General features: G+C 39.1%; 2 protein-coding genes across 5 annotated transcripts in view; one reads left to right on the plus strand and one right to left on the minus strand.

Moving 5' to 3' along the window:
- Positions 1-16,861, minus strand: part of cab39l (calcium binding protein 39-like) — a 94,680-nt gene that overhangs the window by 49,308 nt on the left and 28,511 nt on the right. The window contains exons 1-2 of one of the 4 annotated variants that reach the window (XM_052014577.1): positions 16,192-16,338; positions 9,969-10,096 (exon numbers count right to left, since the gene is read on the minus strand). The gene's annotated coding sequence lies outside the window, so the exon portion shown is untranslated. Of the gene's footprint in view, positions 1-9,968; positions 10,097-16,088; positions 16,339-16,861 lie in introns of those variants that run through there. The other 3 variants (XM_052014576.1, XM_052014575.1, XM_052014574.1) reach the window with 3 other exon arrangements.
- phf11 (PHD finger protein 11) overlaps positions 16,458-16,861 on the plus strand; it is a 55,065-nt gene continuing 54,661 nt past the window's right edge. Inside the window, exon 1 of the mRNA XM_052014580.1 lies at positions 16,458-16,562. The gene's annotated coding sequence lies outside the window, so the exon portion shown is untranslated. The remainder of the gene's footprint in view (positions 16,563-16,861) is intronic.

Here is a 16,861-nt window from a genome sequence, read left to right on the forward strand (position 1 = left end):
CATTTTGGGAGGATTCACGATTAAGCAAAATGTAGAGGAATAGAAAGGCCTTGATGACCAACTAAGGGAGCTGGGGCAGGTCAATAAAGGGGATTAAAAAGCATGTGGGTTACTTGGGTCTAGAAATACACGTAGAAGAATACAGCACAAGAACATAATAAATAGAAGCAGAGGCAGGCACAGAAAAGAAATCAAGCTAAGCTGTATCAATCTGGCCTCAGTTACAGTACAGTGGACAATTTCTGGCACCATACTTCAAGAGATGTAAAGACTTTAGAAATACTACAGAGAAGCTTTGCCAGAGTATTAATAGAGATAGGAGATATCACCAGAGCTATGGACATCATGTCAAAAAGATAGGAGTGTTCACTTTGGAACAAGGTTTTTTTTAAATGAGAAAAATCTAACCTACTACACCACTGAGAAGTGTCAGAGGTCCAAAGTGCAAAATACAAGATAAAATGAAATATTTGAGTTAATGATCCAGAATGCTCTTCCTGAAAAAGTGTGGAGGAAGCAGATTCCATAAATAATTTTAAAAAACAGTTAGAGGTATATTTGAGAATTAAGAACTATAGACAGACAAAACTACAACCATCTTTTCAAGGGACCTACAGATGTGCTATAGGCCAAAGATCAGATACTGCAACTACTTGTTTCTGTTGCACCAACCTCAGTATCAGGATGCAAGCTACTTTCTGCCTTTCAAGAAAACAGCTGTTCCTTAAATCTGATGAAGAAACTTAGATTTGAGCAAACAAGTCATAATTTGGAGGCTAGATAACAGAAAACAGGATCATATGAGCAGAATTCAATGCCCATGACAACTAAAATGCAAGAGGACACAGCCTTTCCTAAAATTCTGCCATCTATTGTGCTATTGATCTCTTCATTTTATTTTAAAAGATGTTAACATTTAACTTCTATTAAGTGAAGCACTCAATCAATTTAGATGCAGTCTCCTGTTGTCAGTTGAATAAGAGATCATCTTTATATAATGGTTAGTCTAGTTTCTAATTAAAATGCATACTATTGCAAATACTTGAGAGAACTGTTAATAAACTCAGAGGACAAAACATTTGTGAATAAACTATCTTTTTTGCAAGAGAATTAGTAGCAGCAGGAGCACTTGGCAGAATAGGGAATTATTAATGAGGTAAGAAAGTCAGCAAGTTCTATCAGTCCATATAATTATTGGTAGAAAGAAGCAGCCTGTGTGGGTGGGACAAGTAATCAAGTAATGGGGGGGGGTTAGAAACCAGATGTCTGGGAGAGGCGTATGGGGCAGAAGGTGGGAAAGAGAGCATAGGCAATAAAGAACAAATCAAAAGTTGGGAGAAGGTGGATAGAAGAAAACAAGCCAGTGGTATGGGATGGATGAAATGTGAAGGGAAAAAAAGTGCAAACCAAAAATGAGAAAAAGAATGGGAAGGTAATGTAGCAGAGAATAGTTTTTATTTGGGGTGGGGGTGGGGATGGGGGTGGGGGTGGGGGTGGAAGAAAACAGGGAAAGAAAGCAAGCCAGTGAGGGGATCAAAATAGTCAGGTCAATGGATTCATTCAAGTTTAAAGCTATTACATCTAATAGTTGCAGCACACAAGAAGTCCATTTAACCCATGTTACGTCCATACCAGTTTTATAACTGTAATCCAGCTAGTCTCTCTCCCTACAGCTTTAAATATTCATTCCTTTCAGTTACTTAACCAATTCCCTTCAGAATGCTACAACTGAATCTGCCCCATTTCTGGACCTAACTATACACACTACATACTATGTAAACATGTGACTCACCATGTCAGTTTTCCATCTTTTGCCAAATCCCCTTCAATCTAAATTCTTTGACATTCTGAATGCTACTCAAATCTCCTCACAAACTCCTGTTCCAAGGGGGTCACCCTAGTTTGTCCAATCCATGCACATAAATAAAAATTCCCTCACCCCTGGAATAACTTTAATAAATCTCTTCTGCATCACGTCCAAAGTCTTCATATCTTTAAAGTGTGGCACCCAGAGCTGGACACAACAATGTAGCTGTGGCTCAATGTTTTAAAGGTTCATTGCAACTTCTTGCCCTTATACTATGCCTCAATCTAAAGAACCCAGTCTCCTGTACGCTTTAACCACTTGCAACAACCTATGCACAGATAGCCCCTTGATCTGTTCTTCTGCCCCTTTTGGAATTATGTCTTTTGGTTTACATTGCTTCTTCTCTTTCTTCCTCTCAAAATACAACACTTTACATTTCTCAGCATTAAATATCACTTATTAACCACTACCATTCCACCAGCGTCTTTATATTTCCTTGAAGTTTATTACTATTCCCCTCACAGGTCACTTGGCTTTCAAGCTTTGTTTCACCTGGAAGTTTGGAAAATGTTCTCTGTATACCCAAGTCCAATATCATTAACATCAGGAAAAGCAGCATTCCTATTACCCAGGGGAACTCCACTATACATTTTTTTCCCAGTCCAACAAACCATCTTTCATAACTGTACTCAGTTTCCTGTTCTTTAGCCAATTTTCTATCCATGTTGCAATGGTTCCTTTCATTCCACAGCCTCCAAATGTTGATGACAAATGGTTGCTTAGCAAATGCCTTTTGGAAGTCCATATGTGCCACATCAACTGTACTTGCCTCACGAGAAGACTGTTACTCATCAAGACCATCATTAGTTTGACGCTATTTTCCTTTACCAAATTTAGAGTGGTCTATATCTTTTTCCCCCATTGCTTTTCTAAACCTTATGACACGAGGGACGTCATAAGGTTTAGAACGGGTATAAAAAAGTTAAGAAATAGGGATCACCATTCCTTAATTGTTCTGCACTGATTCTTACTCCAGTTGTTTGGCTGAAAACATTAATTTGTTCTTCTAAATCTGAAACTACTTACTCTTCCTCGTTGCCCCTTGTTATTGCTCTCCTAGTCTTCAATACCTTTCCCATTAGCAGCCGAAAGAACAATCCCAGTAGTGCTATTGCAACTTTAAATTGGTAAATTGGTTTATTATTATCACATGTACTGAGGTACAGTGAAAAACTTTTCTTGCATGCCATTCATACAGATCAATTCATTACAACAGTGCATTGGGGTAGTACAAGGTAAAACAATATCAGAGTGCAGAATAAAGTGTTACAGTTACAGAGAGAGTGCAGTGCAGGTAGACAATAAGGTGCAAGATCATAACAAGGTAGGTTGTGAGGTCAAGAGTCCATCTTATCGTACTAGGGAACACAACAGCGGGATAGAGGCTGTCCTTGAGCCTAGTGGTACATGCTTTCAGGTTTTGTATCTTCTGCCCGATGGGGCGGGGGGGGGGGGGGGGGGGGGGGGGGGGGTCAGGAAGGGAAGTAAGAATGTCTGGGGTGGATGGGGTCTATGATTACCGAAGCAGCAAGAAGTGTAGACAGAATCCATGGAGAGGTGACACGAAAAATTCTGCAGATGCTAGAATCTGGAGTAATACACAAAAAGTGCTGGAGGAACTCAGCAGGTCAGGCAGCATCCGTGGAGGGAAATAAACAGTCGATGTTTCGGGCTGAGACTCTTTATCAGGACTGGAAAGGAAGAGGGAAGAAGCCAGAAAAAGGTGAGAGGAAGGGGAGGAGCACATGCAGGCAGGGGATAGGTGAGTTCAGGTGATAGGCAAGTCCAGGTGAGAGGGGAAGAAGATGTAATAAGCTGAGAGGTGATAGATAGAAGAGGCAAAGGGCTGAAGAAGGAATCCGGTAGGAGAGGGCAATGGACCATGGAATAAAGGATGAGGGAGGGGAGGAGAGGAGATGGGCAGGTCATCAAGGTGAGGGAAGGGAGCCATAGGAATAAGGGAAGACAAAGTAAGGGGTGGGATGAGGAGAAAGAAAAAGGGGTGGAGTTACTGGAAGTTAGAGAAATCGACGTTGAGGCCATCAGGTTGCAGACTCCCAAGGTGGAATACAAAGTGTTGTTCCTCCAACCTGCACCTGGCCTCAACATGGCAGTAGAAGAGGCCATGGATAGACATATCAGTATGGGAATGGAAAGTGAAATTGAAATGGGTGGCCACTGGGAGGTCCTGGCTGTTGGGGCGGACGGAGCAAAGGTGCTTGACAAAGTGGTGAGGAGGCGGCGACTGGTTTCCGTGATACACTGAGCTATGTCCACAACTCTGTAGTTCCTTGTGGTCTCAGGCAGAGCAGTAGCCATACCAAGCCGTGATGATTCAGATAGGACACTTTCTATGGTACATCGATTATATATAATAAATAAAAAACAAAAATCAGTGAGGGTCAAAGGGGACATTCCTAATTTCTTTAGCCTCCTGAGGAAGTAGAGGTGTTGGTGAGCTTTCTTGGCCGTGGCATCTACTTGGTTGGACCAGGACATGCTTTTGGTGATGTTCACTCCTAGGAACTTGAAGCTCACAACCCTCTTGACCGTAGACAGGAGCATGCGCACAGCTCCCCTTCCTGAAGTCAATGACCAGCTCTTTTGTTTTGTTGACACTGAGGGAAAGGTTGTTGTCATGACATCACGTCACTAGGCTATCTCCTTCCTGTTCTCCAACTCATTGTTATTGGAAATATGGCCCACTACGGTGGTATGTAGATGGAGAATCTGGCCACGCAGTCATGAGTGTATAGGGAGTAGAGTAGGGGGCTGAGAACACAGCCTTATGGGGCAACCAGTGTTGAGGATAATCGTGGCAGAGGTGTTACTGCCTATCCTTGCTTTTTGTGGTCTGTTGGCCAGGAAGTCAAGCATCCTGTTGCAACTGGAGGTGTTGAGTCCCAGGTCTAATAGTTCGACGACAAGTTTGCTTGGAATTATAGTATTGAAGGCAGAGTTGTAGTCAACAAACAATATTCTAAAATAGGTGTCTTTACTGTCCAGATGCTCCAGAGATGAGTGTAGGAGCAGGGAGATGGCAGTCACCATGGACCTGTTTTGTCGGTAGGTGAATTGCAGTGGTTCAAGGCTGCCTGGGAGGCTGGAGTTGATGTATGCCATGATCAGCCTCTTGAAGCATTTCATGATGGTGGATGTCAGAGCCACCAGGTGGTAGTCACTAAGGCACGTTACCTTATTTTTCTTTGGTACTGGGATGATAATGATCTTTTTAAAGCAGGTGGGACCCTCAGATTTAAGTAGGGAAAGGTTAAAAACGTCTGCAAATACCCCTGCCAGCTGATCTGCGCAGAATCCAAGGATACGGCTGGGGACTCCTTCAGGGCTAGATGCTTTCTGTGGGTTCACTCTCCGGAAGACTGATTTGACATCTGCAATGGTGCTTGTTGCATTATAATGATAAGAGAGAGGAATTGTCTAAGGTGAATGGGGTAAACAAAGTACAAACAGCTGGTATATAATGCTCAGCAAGAGTTTATCCCAATCAAACAGATGGCTTCCATGAGAAAGGAGCACAACCCACAGTTAGCAAAGAAGTAAAGGATAATATTAAATTGAAAGTGGTAAGAGCAGAGGACTGGGACATTCTTAAGGATCTAGCAGCAGAAGACTAAAAAATTCATAAGGGAGAAAACGAATCTTGAGAGAAAACTTGCAAGTAGTATAAAAGCAAACAGTAAAAAAAATTTCTATAAATAGAAAAAGGGCAACTAAGGTAAATGTGAGGACTCTAGAGAACGAGGCTGGTGAACTAATAACAACAAAGATATGGCAGATATATTGAATACATTTTTTGCATCAGTCTTCACCGTGCAAGACATTGCTAATATCCCTAAGGTATCAGATGAGTTAATTTCAAATAACATTGTAGAACTAACAAAAATTCCAATTACAAGGGATAAAGAGTTGGAGAAACTCAGGGGGCTAAAAGCAGATAAGTTGCTTGGACCAATGGACTGCACACTAAAGAAAGTGGTTGCAGAGACAGTGGATCCATTGATTGAAATTTATCATAACTTGCTAAACTCCAGGAGGTTGCCAGAAGATTGGAAAACAGGCAAAGTGACTCCCTTATTCAAAATGGGACAACAAGCAGGGAACTACAGGCCAGTTAATTTAACAGCTATTATTGGCAAAATGCTGGAGTCAATAATCAAAGTGGAAATGGTTAATCATTTAAGAAAGCTGAATATAATTAAACATAGTCAACACGGTCTTAAGGTGAATCATTTTTGACAACTTTGCTCGAATTCTTTAAGGATGTAACAGGGAGAGCTGATAGAGGAGAACCTGTAGATGTAGTGCATTTTTTTGTTCTCCAAAAGGCATTCGACACGGTGCCACATAGGAAGCTGGTGCATAAATTAAAAGCCCACAGTATCGGAGGAAGTGTGTTAGAATGGATTGAAAACTGGCTGTCTTATGAAAAACAAAGTTGGAATAAATAGATCCTTTTCAGACTGGAAGGAGGTAACTTGTAGAGTACCACAGGGATCAGTTCTTGGCCCATAATTGTTCATTATTTACCCTAATAAGCTGGAGGAAGGAACAGTATGTAAGATTTCTAAATTTGCACATGAAAATAAGTAAAAGGGCATGTAGTGATAATACTGATTCTACAACAGGATATAGATAGAGCAAGTAGGAAAAAGACTGACAAATGAAGTTTAATGTGGGGAAGTGTGAGATCATGCACATCAGTAAGAGAAATCAAAAGGCAGATTATCTAAGTGGAGAGAAGTACAGAGGGATCTAGGTGTTCAAGTGCATGAATCATCAAAAAGCTAGCAGGCAGGTTCAACAAGTAGTTAAGGTAGCAAACAGCACTTTGGCCTTCACTGCAAATGAGTTAGAGTTTAAAAATGGGGAAGTTTTGTTGCAATTCGGCAGGGTGTTGGCAAGGCCTCACCTGGAGTACTGCACACAGTTTTGGTCCTCTTATCTTAAGCAGATATAGTAACATTGGAGGCAGTCAAGAGATTCACCAGGTGAATTCCTGAGATGAGAGAGTTATTCTACCAAGAAAGACTGAATAGTTTGGGCCTGTATTCCTTGGTGTTTAGAAGAATGAGGGGTGACCTTATTCAAACATAAAAGACCCTAAAGGGGCTTAATAGGGTAGATGTTGGGTTGTTTTCACCAGTGGGAGAATCTTGAACAAGGAAAACATAACTACAAGGGACCAGTCATTTAAAACTTGGGAACATGTAAATTTCTTCGCAGAGGGCGGTGAACCTCTGTAATTCTCTGCCCCAGCAGATGTTAGAAGCTGGATCATTACAAGTATTTAAGACAGAGAAGAAATATTTGCTAGATCAAGGAATAGAGGGGTTTGGAGAAATGGCACAGAAGAGTTGGAGACCAGCATAGATCAGTCATGATCATATTAAATGGTGGGGTAGGCTTGAAAGCCTAATCCTGTTCCCACTTTCTTGTGATGTTGTATTATTACTCTCTTGCTATTCACCCACTCCCTCTCTGCCTGCACTCGAGCTGCAGTCTGACCATCTCCTGAAACATGCCATCCAGAAAATATTTAGCCTCATGGATAGACTGTGGGATATCAGCTGTTGCTGAAGCTCCAAAAAAAAACAAAGTGTGCTTCTCCAGTTGATGACACTTCCTGCATCGGATGTTGTCCAGGGCTTTCTGAAATTCCCTATGACACTGGACATGCATCCCATGGGGCTGAAGTTCCCTGCCATGCTTTCATTTAGTTAATGAACTCATCTAACATTCATAGATAGCATCATATACTGTCTGCCAAAATCTCCAGTGAAATAAGTAAACTGCAACATTCGTGCATCAGATTTATGTCACAGAATAAAACAGATGAGAGTAAGCTCTGCAATGGAATCACTAAAGGAAATTCTTTCAGATCCCAGCCCAAAATTAGTTGCTTTATTTTTGTACTACTACTCTTAATTTATAAGAAAACTGAGCTATCCCTCACATTTGAATTATGTGCAAATCCAAAACGGCCTCATGCTTCAATGGACAGCAAGTTTTTTGTATTGTACTTTACATCACCTATACCCTCAAAATCTACCAAATATAGCAATATATTATGTGAAGTTTCAAACAAAGATCAATTACTTCACCATAAAAAAATGTTGTAAAATAAAATGTGGGTGGTAAAATGCATGAGCTACTGCACATCACTGACTGAGAGCCAAATTATTTTGGAAAATGGATTTATCAAAAATATTGAGAGCCAGCTCCTTAATAATGGGAGTCTGAAACATAAAATAGCTTTCAACAAACAGGTCAAACAATGAAGAGAAAGGGGGAAAATAATGCAGTAAAAGTTCAGAGTTTATTCAAAACAATTTTATCTGCAATCACATGAAGGTCTGTACTACTTGCAATGCAATAGTCATTTTAAATTAAGCTCAATTTAACAGGTTTGTGCCTGTAATTTCCCTGCTGGCAATTCCTGACCTTGGCCCAGGCTAAAACAGCAAGATGCAGAACCTTTGTGAAATGAAGAGAATTTTTTTTTAAAAAGTTAGAGGATACAAGTTATTCTTGCCTATCACATAATAAGTGGCTAAATGATCTAATCCCTACCTTCCCCATCTTCTGGAGAAAGACACATAACTGATCAAAGAAAATTTTTTTGAGGAATTTCTCAGAAAATACCAAAATATATTACCATTTCCAGAAACTGTCATGTTTTATCTACATTTAATTTTCTTTGCTTACCTATGGTGGCAAATAACAAATCTAAATGTATGCAGTGCTTGGGAACATGTGATGGGACTGTTGAAGTTAAAACATGGTTGAACCAGAACAGTTCCAAGTCAACATTAAAGGTCAAAACTGGAGGCACTTTCCAAACTACCAGTCACATGAAAATTGAGCAATATTTGGAACAAGTATCTCAAGCTTACTACGCATCTGAAAATAAGGATTTTTTTTAAACAAAGTAATAAAGTCATTTGAACAATGCATCGCTCATTTTAATAGACTGAATTTAGGACAATTCAATGTGGGAAATCTTAAATAATTAGCTGACAAAAATTATAGTCAACCTCCTCCAATTACAGCAACGGAAGGATATGAGAAACATTTAAGCAATAGGAAATCATAATATCAAGCATTTAAAAAGCATGGGATTCATAATATCACATGCATTGCTGTATCTCATCCATCACTAAGTCCAGGTTGACAGTATACTTCGTTCTGTGCTGGGAGGAAGAGGTAACAGACTAACTGTACAGCAACCCCACAGTTTCTATGGCCATTCTTCCTTGGGCCAGGTCACAAGTTACCAGATGTATCAAATTTAACCACAATTTGAACTCTCAATCTCTGGACCATAGCAACTTCTATATCGCTATTAAGCTTATGTTGCTGTATCAATTTTCAAAACATGCATTAGACATGAAGATGTCTTCTAATTTACAAAAATAAAACCAAATCTTTTCAAATTAAGTACAGGTCTAAATCACATGACATCTCATCACTAATTATGGGTGTGTTAGAACTCCTGTAAGTCACACTTACTTAATTTGCTAAATGAAAACAATGCTGAACAATTGTATAAAGGCCTGGTGTTGCTACGAACATTGCACTGAATTAGCTTTGAATGCAAGGTATCACCTCGTGACTACATGGCAATTGAACCCTTTTATTTAAAAACTAAAATAAATGCAACAGGTTTAATTCTTGATTAATAAATTTGCATATCACCAGCACAATGCTTCAAACTAAAAGACAATGCAGAATATTAACTGCTTCATTTTACATTAAGTAGCTATAAAGATGAAAGATTGTCATTGTCTAGAAAGAAACAAAGAACTGCAAGTCACTAAAGTGCCATTTGCCACTGCACTAAACAGAGTATATAACATCGGATTATTACTTTTTTTTTTAAGGATCAGAATTATAGCACAGGCAAGATCAACTCTGCATTTCAAGTAGTTTACACACTAACACAAAGTCACTGAATATGATGCCGACCTGCAAAATAGTAGTGTATGGCCCATTTCCTCACTCAGTGGAGGAGGAAAGATGCTTCTTCACATAATGACACCGAGCAAAACTGCAATTTTAATCAAGCACATCAGTCACTTACCTCTTTGGCAGACTGTAGGTAAGGCACACTAAGAAACAAAGTATGTTCGCTCAGCGAGAAATCCTCAGCAAATGAGATCTGACAGCAGTCTTTTGGATAACCAGGATTTCTAAGCTTCTGTACTTCACCTAAAATAAAAAGGAATCAAAGCCAAACAGTCGAGCTGAAAGTGGAGCTGATTTACTGAGCACAAGCAGACTGTTCCTTAGTTAAAGTTCAAACAACATACTCATATAAACTAAATCTCCAGAGTTCTGTTAATATGTAGATGTGTGACAGGCATCAGCCATATGATTCATTCTGAAACTTTATATACAGTAAATATTTAGTTTTGTTGAGACAGGTTAAATCCAAATAAACTGCTATTGGATCACGACTACATTGGAACAGGAAATTAGGTATCGACTCAATGTTTAATAATCAGATAAGGTTATAGTAATGTACTGCTTATGTTACTGGAATGGTAATCAAAAGAAAAGTTTAGACCTCACCACAACTTCTGGATAACTTACACCAAGTCAATTAAATAAATCAGTAGTTAAAAATTTAGTATCAGTTATGGTAATCATGAAAATACTGCATAGCTGCAAAAACCAGTCTGGTGCTCTGATGCTTCTTTTTTGGGAACAAAAAACTACCTTTTTGTTTACTAATTTGGGCTACGTGATTCCAAACCCAAGCAAAAAGGCCAAATCTGAAGTGTACTTAGAAATCACGCAGGTAAAAGGCAGTTAGCAAAGGACAAGGTATCCTGGGATTATCAACCATTCCCACATCCTGCTCAGGAATGAAATAAAATTGCTTTGTTGAACAATTACAAACTTAAACTATCCTTTCCAAATGCACAAAACTCAAATTTCTTAGAAAGCAAGTTAACTATTTAAAGTGAGCATTTAAATGGTGCTGAGAGACAAGAGCAAAAGGAGTGTTGAAGGAACATTCTATCTCCCTCCTGTTTAATTGTTTGCAGTAGTTCATGGCTGAAAACCAATTTATTCAATGCCTTGCGTAAAAAGCGAGAGTTATTTCATCTACTTACATTCATTCCACAAAGTACTACATTGAGCAGTGTTTGGTTGAAACACAGCACACGTGATAGTACTTACAAGTTGGACAGCAGCAACTTCGACTTCAACATTTGCAAACAGTTTTGCCAGCACCAATGCAACACTGACATGAACATTTGGCAGTTAGGTAATACTTAGAATCCATAATAGCAAAAATCATTCACTCCCCACCCCTCCCTAACAAAAAAAATCTTTACCACTTCAGATTGCCTTCACAGACAATAAATTCCAGTGTTTTATCAAACTGCATAAACAAACTATTACCCAGATAAACATTTAAGACATTGCAAGTACCTGGACTGTTTGTCCATTTTAGAAATTAAAGTATTCTCTCACTTACTTGCAGAGATAATCCAAGACCAAATCAAAATGCTATAAATTTCAGTCCCACATTTGAACAGATGTGGGATAACAACTTTCAAATGAGATATTAAACCTAGGTCTCACCTACCTCATCATGTGGATATTAGTTATGAGGCACTATTGCAGCAACAACATTGTACTCTTCATGCCTTGGGCAACATTCATCCTTCAGCTAATACCACCAGAAACAGAGGCTCTGTTAGTCTTTCTACAGATGCTGCCTGAGCTGCTGAATGTTTCTAGCTTTTCCTGTTTTTATACCACTAATAACAAATTATCTGATCTGAGACTGCAAGTTCCAATGATATATTTGCATCTACACTTTAAAAAGTGCTTCAATAGCTGCAAAGCACATTGGGACATTGAGTTAATAAGACAGTTTAGATTTGAAATTGTTTACACACATATATACACATAAAAACAACCTGCGCTAAGATAACCACTTTAAAATAGTGAAACATTGCAAGATACGTTACATAAGTGCAAGACAAGACTTAAAACCAAAAGAAATAAAGGTGGTGCCCAACAACTTGGTTAAAGAATTAATGAAATATGAAAAACGACAATCATGCAGGATAAATTTATGAGAGAATTCCAGATGGTTCAGAAATAGCTGCCAATGGTGAGACATGAGTATATGCTAGAAATGAAGAACAGAGAATCCTCAAGGGAATTGCAGGAGTTTACAGAAATAGACAGGAGTAACATCATTAAGGTATTTGCACATGGGACAAGAATTTTAAATCATAGCCCCTAAGAAACCAGAAGCCAATGTACGCCAGTGATCACAGGGTTGATGTCTAAACTGGAGATGCTACTGGTTTGGAAACGTACAGCAGAGTTTTAAGTGATCAGAAGTTATGGGAAACCAGATGGGCAGTATTGGAATAGTACAGTCTGGAGCTGCCAGGAAGCAGTGATGCACTGTTCATCAGCAGATAGGCCAAGACTACATAGATGGGCACATATTTGAAGAGAATATGGGCTGGGAACTCCACTCAGAGTCAAAACTGACAATGGCTGTTAACAGTTAGCTTAAATCAGAGGTGACAGCTTGCAGGAAGAGTTGGAATCAGATGAAAGCCAACAACAGCAGTTGCAGTGTCCTCAAGATTTAAATGAAGAAAAAACAAAATCACAGCTCTTCCATGAGTGGAGATCAAAGAAGCAATCCAACGCCATAGATTAATAGTATTCAGGCCAAGAGAGATAGATTTTGATCCTGGAAATTAATTGAGCTAGAGGACACAATGGTACTTGGCAGTAAATCCTTGAGAAAAGCAAGGATTCAGGCTTACCATCTCAGAGACAAAGTCCACATACTCCTCACACCTGTTGGAGGCAAGAGTGGAAGTGACAGGACAGAAATATTTAAAATATCTGGCAGTGAAGTGAACCTAAGATTATCTTCTTTCTAGGATGGTCCTGGAACCTCAGAGGGAACCTCAAAAACAATTCATCTTGGCTAATTAGATCCAGCAATAAATAGCACATAATTGATTAGGTGCCCTTTGAACAAGGGAATTAATATACCAGTTGTACCACAGACACAAATACAACAGGAGAAAGCAGAAGTAATATTGGGGCAAAACTCTGCAATAGCAGAAATGAGGTGGCAATTAAACTGATCAGCAGTTGGACGAGTATTGCAGTGAATGGAGCGTCAAAAACTGAAGAGTTGAGTGTATGAAAACACTGTTATGAATGGGTTGACAAGAGATTTATCTAGTGGATTCTGAGGAGGATTAGGGAGTAATGTGTGATGAGATATACAAGGCAGTGACTAGAAGTGTCATGAATGAATGTACGAAGGGAAAGTTAAAAGTAGCTCAGGAAATCAATGAAGAAGCTTTTATCTTTAGGGAAGACCAGTTATTTGAGACAGTTTGTTTTATTTAATAATTCCAGTTGCTAATCTTTAACTAAATATTAAATTCATCAAATAGCTCATGCTTTATAAATTTTCATGTGGAAGTAGTTAGATTTACCATTTAACTAAATTACAAATAAAAATTAGGTGTTCTAAAGCTGTTCAGAAATAATTAAGATGTACAAAATAATTTTCCCTTTCCAATAATTAAAGAGATGGGGTAGATAAACAACAGTTCACACAGATGCTTTGGAATTCTGCATCGCAAACCATTATTACAGAAATGAAAGGAATTCTTAGTTACTTGGAAAGGAGAATGAGCAGGAAAGTGTAAATTACGTGGAGGAAAACACTAGTTAATGGGCTAAATCACCCATTTCTGGGCAGTAATATTTCATATACGAGTAGCTTTTCTTTTCAAAAAATGGGCCAATTACATTTTTTCTTTAGCTGTCTATCCTACTACTGCATTTAATTAGTTGTTCAATCTTTAAGATATGCTTCATGTATGTTAACTAGCCCTCAACTGTTGCTCCAAAAAGAACCAAAGACGACTCCTCCCACCACCGCCCTAACTTCACAAAGCATCACAAGGTTGAGCTCAGATTAGCAGCAGCATTTCATATTTTAGCCAGATTCTAACAAATTCAAAGCACTAGAGATAAATATAGAAATTAGTGCAAGGACCATCAAAATTTGTGGTCACATATCCCTGAAGTTATGAAAGTTGCTGTGCTCATTGCACTTCACTACACTGAAGTGCAGTTGGGGGTTACAATTTAAGAAAAACAACAGCCAATTTATCCATGGCAAGGTCCCACAAATAGTAAATAAGTGACCAGATCATTTATCTTTTGAGCATATAGAAAATAAAATCAGAAAATGCTGAAAGTTCCAATGAAAAGTCAAACAGAAACATTATCTATCCCTGTCTTCACACATACTGCCTGACCTGTGGCGTTTTTATTGCAGATTTTTCAGTATTTACATTGTTACTTTAATCTTTACAGTAACATTGATCGAATGACACAAAAGGAGGAAAAAATCTTATTTCTGATTTGTCCAGTGGGATCTTTTATATCCACCCGAGAGAGCAGGCAGGATCTTGTTTTAATTTTGCATTCAAAAGACAGGAACATTGACAGTGCTATATTCCCTTTGAATTACAGTGAAATATCAGCCTGGGTCACATGTTCAAATCCACAGAGTGGGTTTTGAAAGACTCAAAAATGGCACAAGGAGCTGCCATTCAGCCCACTGATCATGTAGACGTGAGACCAGGACAATACTTAAACTGAATTTCATAGCTGGTACCATAGATAGCACTATTACTGAGACAGGGAAAACATTTTCTGTCTCTTGTTGCACGCATCATGACATCAATATCAGCAGAGGCCTTGGACCTTCCTTTGCTACTACAAACAAACCCAAGTGACTAGGTTAAAAGAAATTACCTTCAGGAATATTTTGCATTTTATGACAACTTGTATTTACAAAAATTGCAAATATTAAAGTCTGCAGGAGGATTTTCTACAAATCAAGAATATTTTCCCTAATCATTCAAGTCCAGTAAAAAAAAAGCACATTTCATACATACTGTGCGATGTATGAGGATATATTTTCACCATTCTGTTCTCAACCAGATATATCATGCATTTAGTTGAATGAGTTATATTTTTAAACTTAAATTTAATTTGCTAATTAACTTTCTCCACAAGGTGAAACAAATTTGGTTGAGAGATACTCAATGCAGACATTAGGCAAATCTCAAGATGTTTATTTCCCCTTTTATTTCTCATCCTGGCTCTGATGTCATGGCCACTCTTCCAATGATTGCAGCTATCCCTATCTCATACTTTAAGTAAATAGTCACAACAGAAGAAAGCTACAGTTACCGACAAATGGCATTTCTAATTATAAAGATATTCACTGATCATGAAACTTCTGAAACCTTACAGATATTTCACTTAGTTTGTATTTAGAAACACCCATCAGAACTCCGAATTCACAAGATATTATTCTTTATATTCAGACTATTTTCATGTTAAGCTTTGATTATTTGAACACCTCAACTGAATTACTGCCTTGTAATTCAAATAACTGCCTATTATTCTGTAACGTAGTCAAATAGGGCATCCTTTCAATAACTATTAAAAACTGCAATCGTATTAAATGCCTGAATATGTAAACACAGGACGAAGAGCCTGTCCAAAAGAAGCAAAGATCAACTGTCTTTCCCTGCACTGAGAAAGTGAATATTTGCATACTTTTGTTCCTTTGTGGATACAAAGCAGACTCGGGTTTGGCAGCCTGTTTAGCGAACAAATGGAACACTAGAAATAAATTGGATGATCGCTCAAATTTTCTGCCTTTATGTAGAACACTCCAAAGTGCTTAAAGAACTGTTGTTCATAAAATTCACCCGGGCTTTATAATCACGTCCGACTTTCACATTTAGCCTCCCTAGCAGTTAAAAGTCAAATGCTCAAAAATAAGTGATACAATCAAAGAAAAACAGAGGCAGCCAAGGAGTTAATTAAATTTGAAAGGAGTTGACATATCAACATATTTCTTAAATGTACCAAGCATCAGAAAATAGGGGAAGTTGGAAGGCGAAATGTTGAACACATTAGCAGCAAATCAAACGATAAACAATGCAGCATAAGGAGTCTGGGGACCTGAATGCAGTAGTGAACGCTGCACAAACTCTTATGGTTGCCACTGATTGACAGGTCCAATGCGAACATGCGCAGTGACTTTAACGAGCCTGCTGATGGTAGACAAACGGCCCAACCGTCACTCTGTGGAAATAAAACTCACTTCGCCGCAGAAAACCGACCTTTCTCCCGCCTCTTATTCTTTCTTTTCCCCTTTAACAGCACGCTACCGTCGCGTTTCTTTGGAGGTGGATTATACGACGTACCAGCAGACGGAGACCGAGAAATTCACACCGCCACCAGCTCTCTCATTTCCGGCTCTTTGTGTTATGAAGCCTCTCGGTGCATTCGAACCGCCCCCCACCCTCCCCTCCTTCGTCAACGAGAGACGCGGGACGAGCCACTCAAACAACTAAGCCTCACGTCACGAAACCTTGTGTACGCTGTGCGTCACCTGTCACGTACGCATGCAGGCCCCACCCCCACCCCGGTGCCTCGGCCCACGTGATTTGCCCGCGTCGAGAGCGGAAGCGGGAAAGTGAAAGCGCTTGTTGACCGTCTCCTGGTCTTCGAAAGAAAAAGCCACGGACACTGGGAATTTGAAATAAGAACAGAAAATGCTGGAAATACTTGGCAGGTCGGGCAATATTTGTAGAACAGTGTCCATGTTTCAGATGGAAGGCCCTTCGTCAGAACTGGGAAAGAGAGAAAGCACGCTGTTTTTTAAGATGCAGAGAGGGTGGGGCAGGAATGCGTTGGACAAGGGGACTGTATAGATAGGGCGTGGCCAGGGTTGTACAGCTGATCCCAGTAGAAATGTCTGGACAATGGATGCATGAGAGTTAAAAAAGAGAAAAAATAATAAAGGAACAATTGAACAGAAAATAAATAGAACCTTGAAAATATTAGAAAATAGAACCTTGCATTAGAACTGGC

The sequence above is a fragment of the Pristis pectinata genome, chromosome 4 (assembly GCF_009764475.1).
Source record: "Pristis pectinata isolate sPriPec2 chromosome 4, sPriPec2.1.pri, whole genome shotgun sequence".
NCBI classification, from domain to species: Eukaryota; Metazoa; Chordata; class Chondrichthyes; order Rhinopristiformes; family Pristidae; genus Pristis; species Pristis pectinata.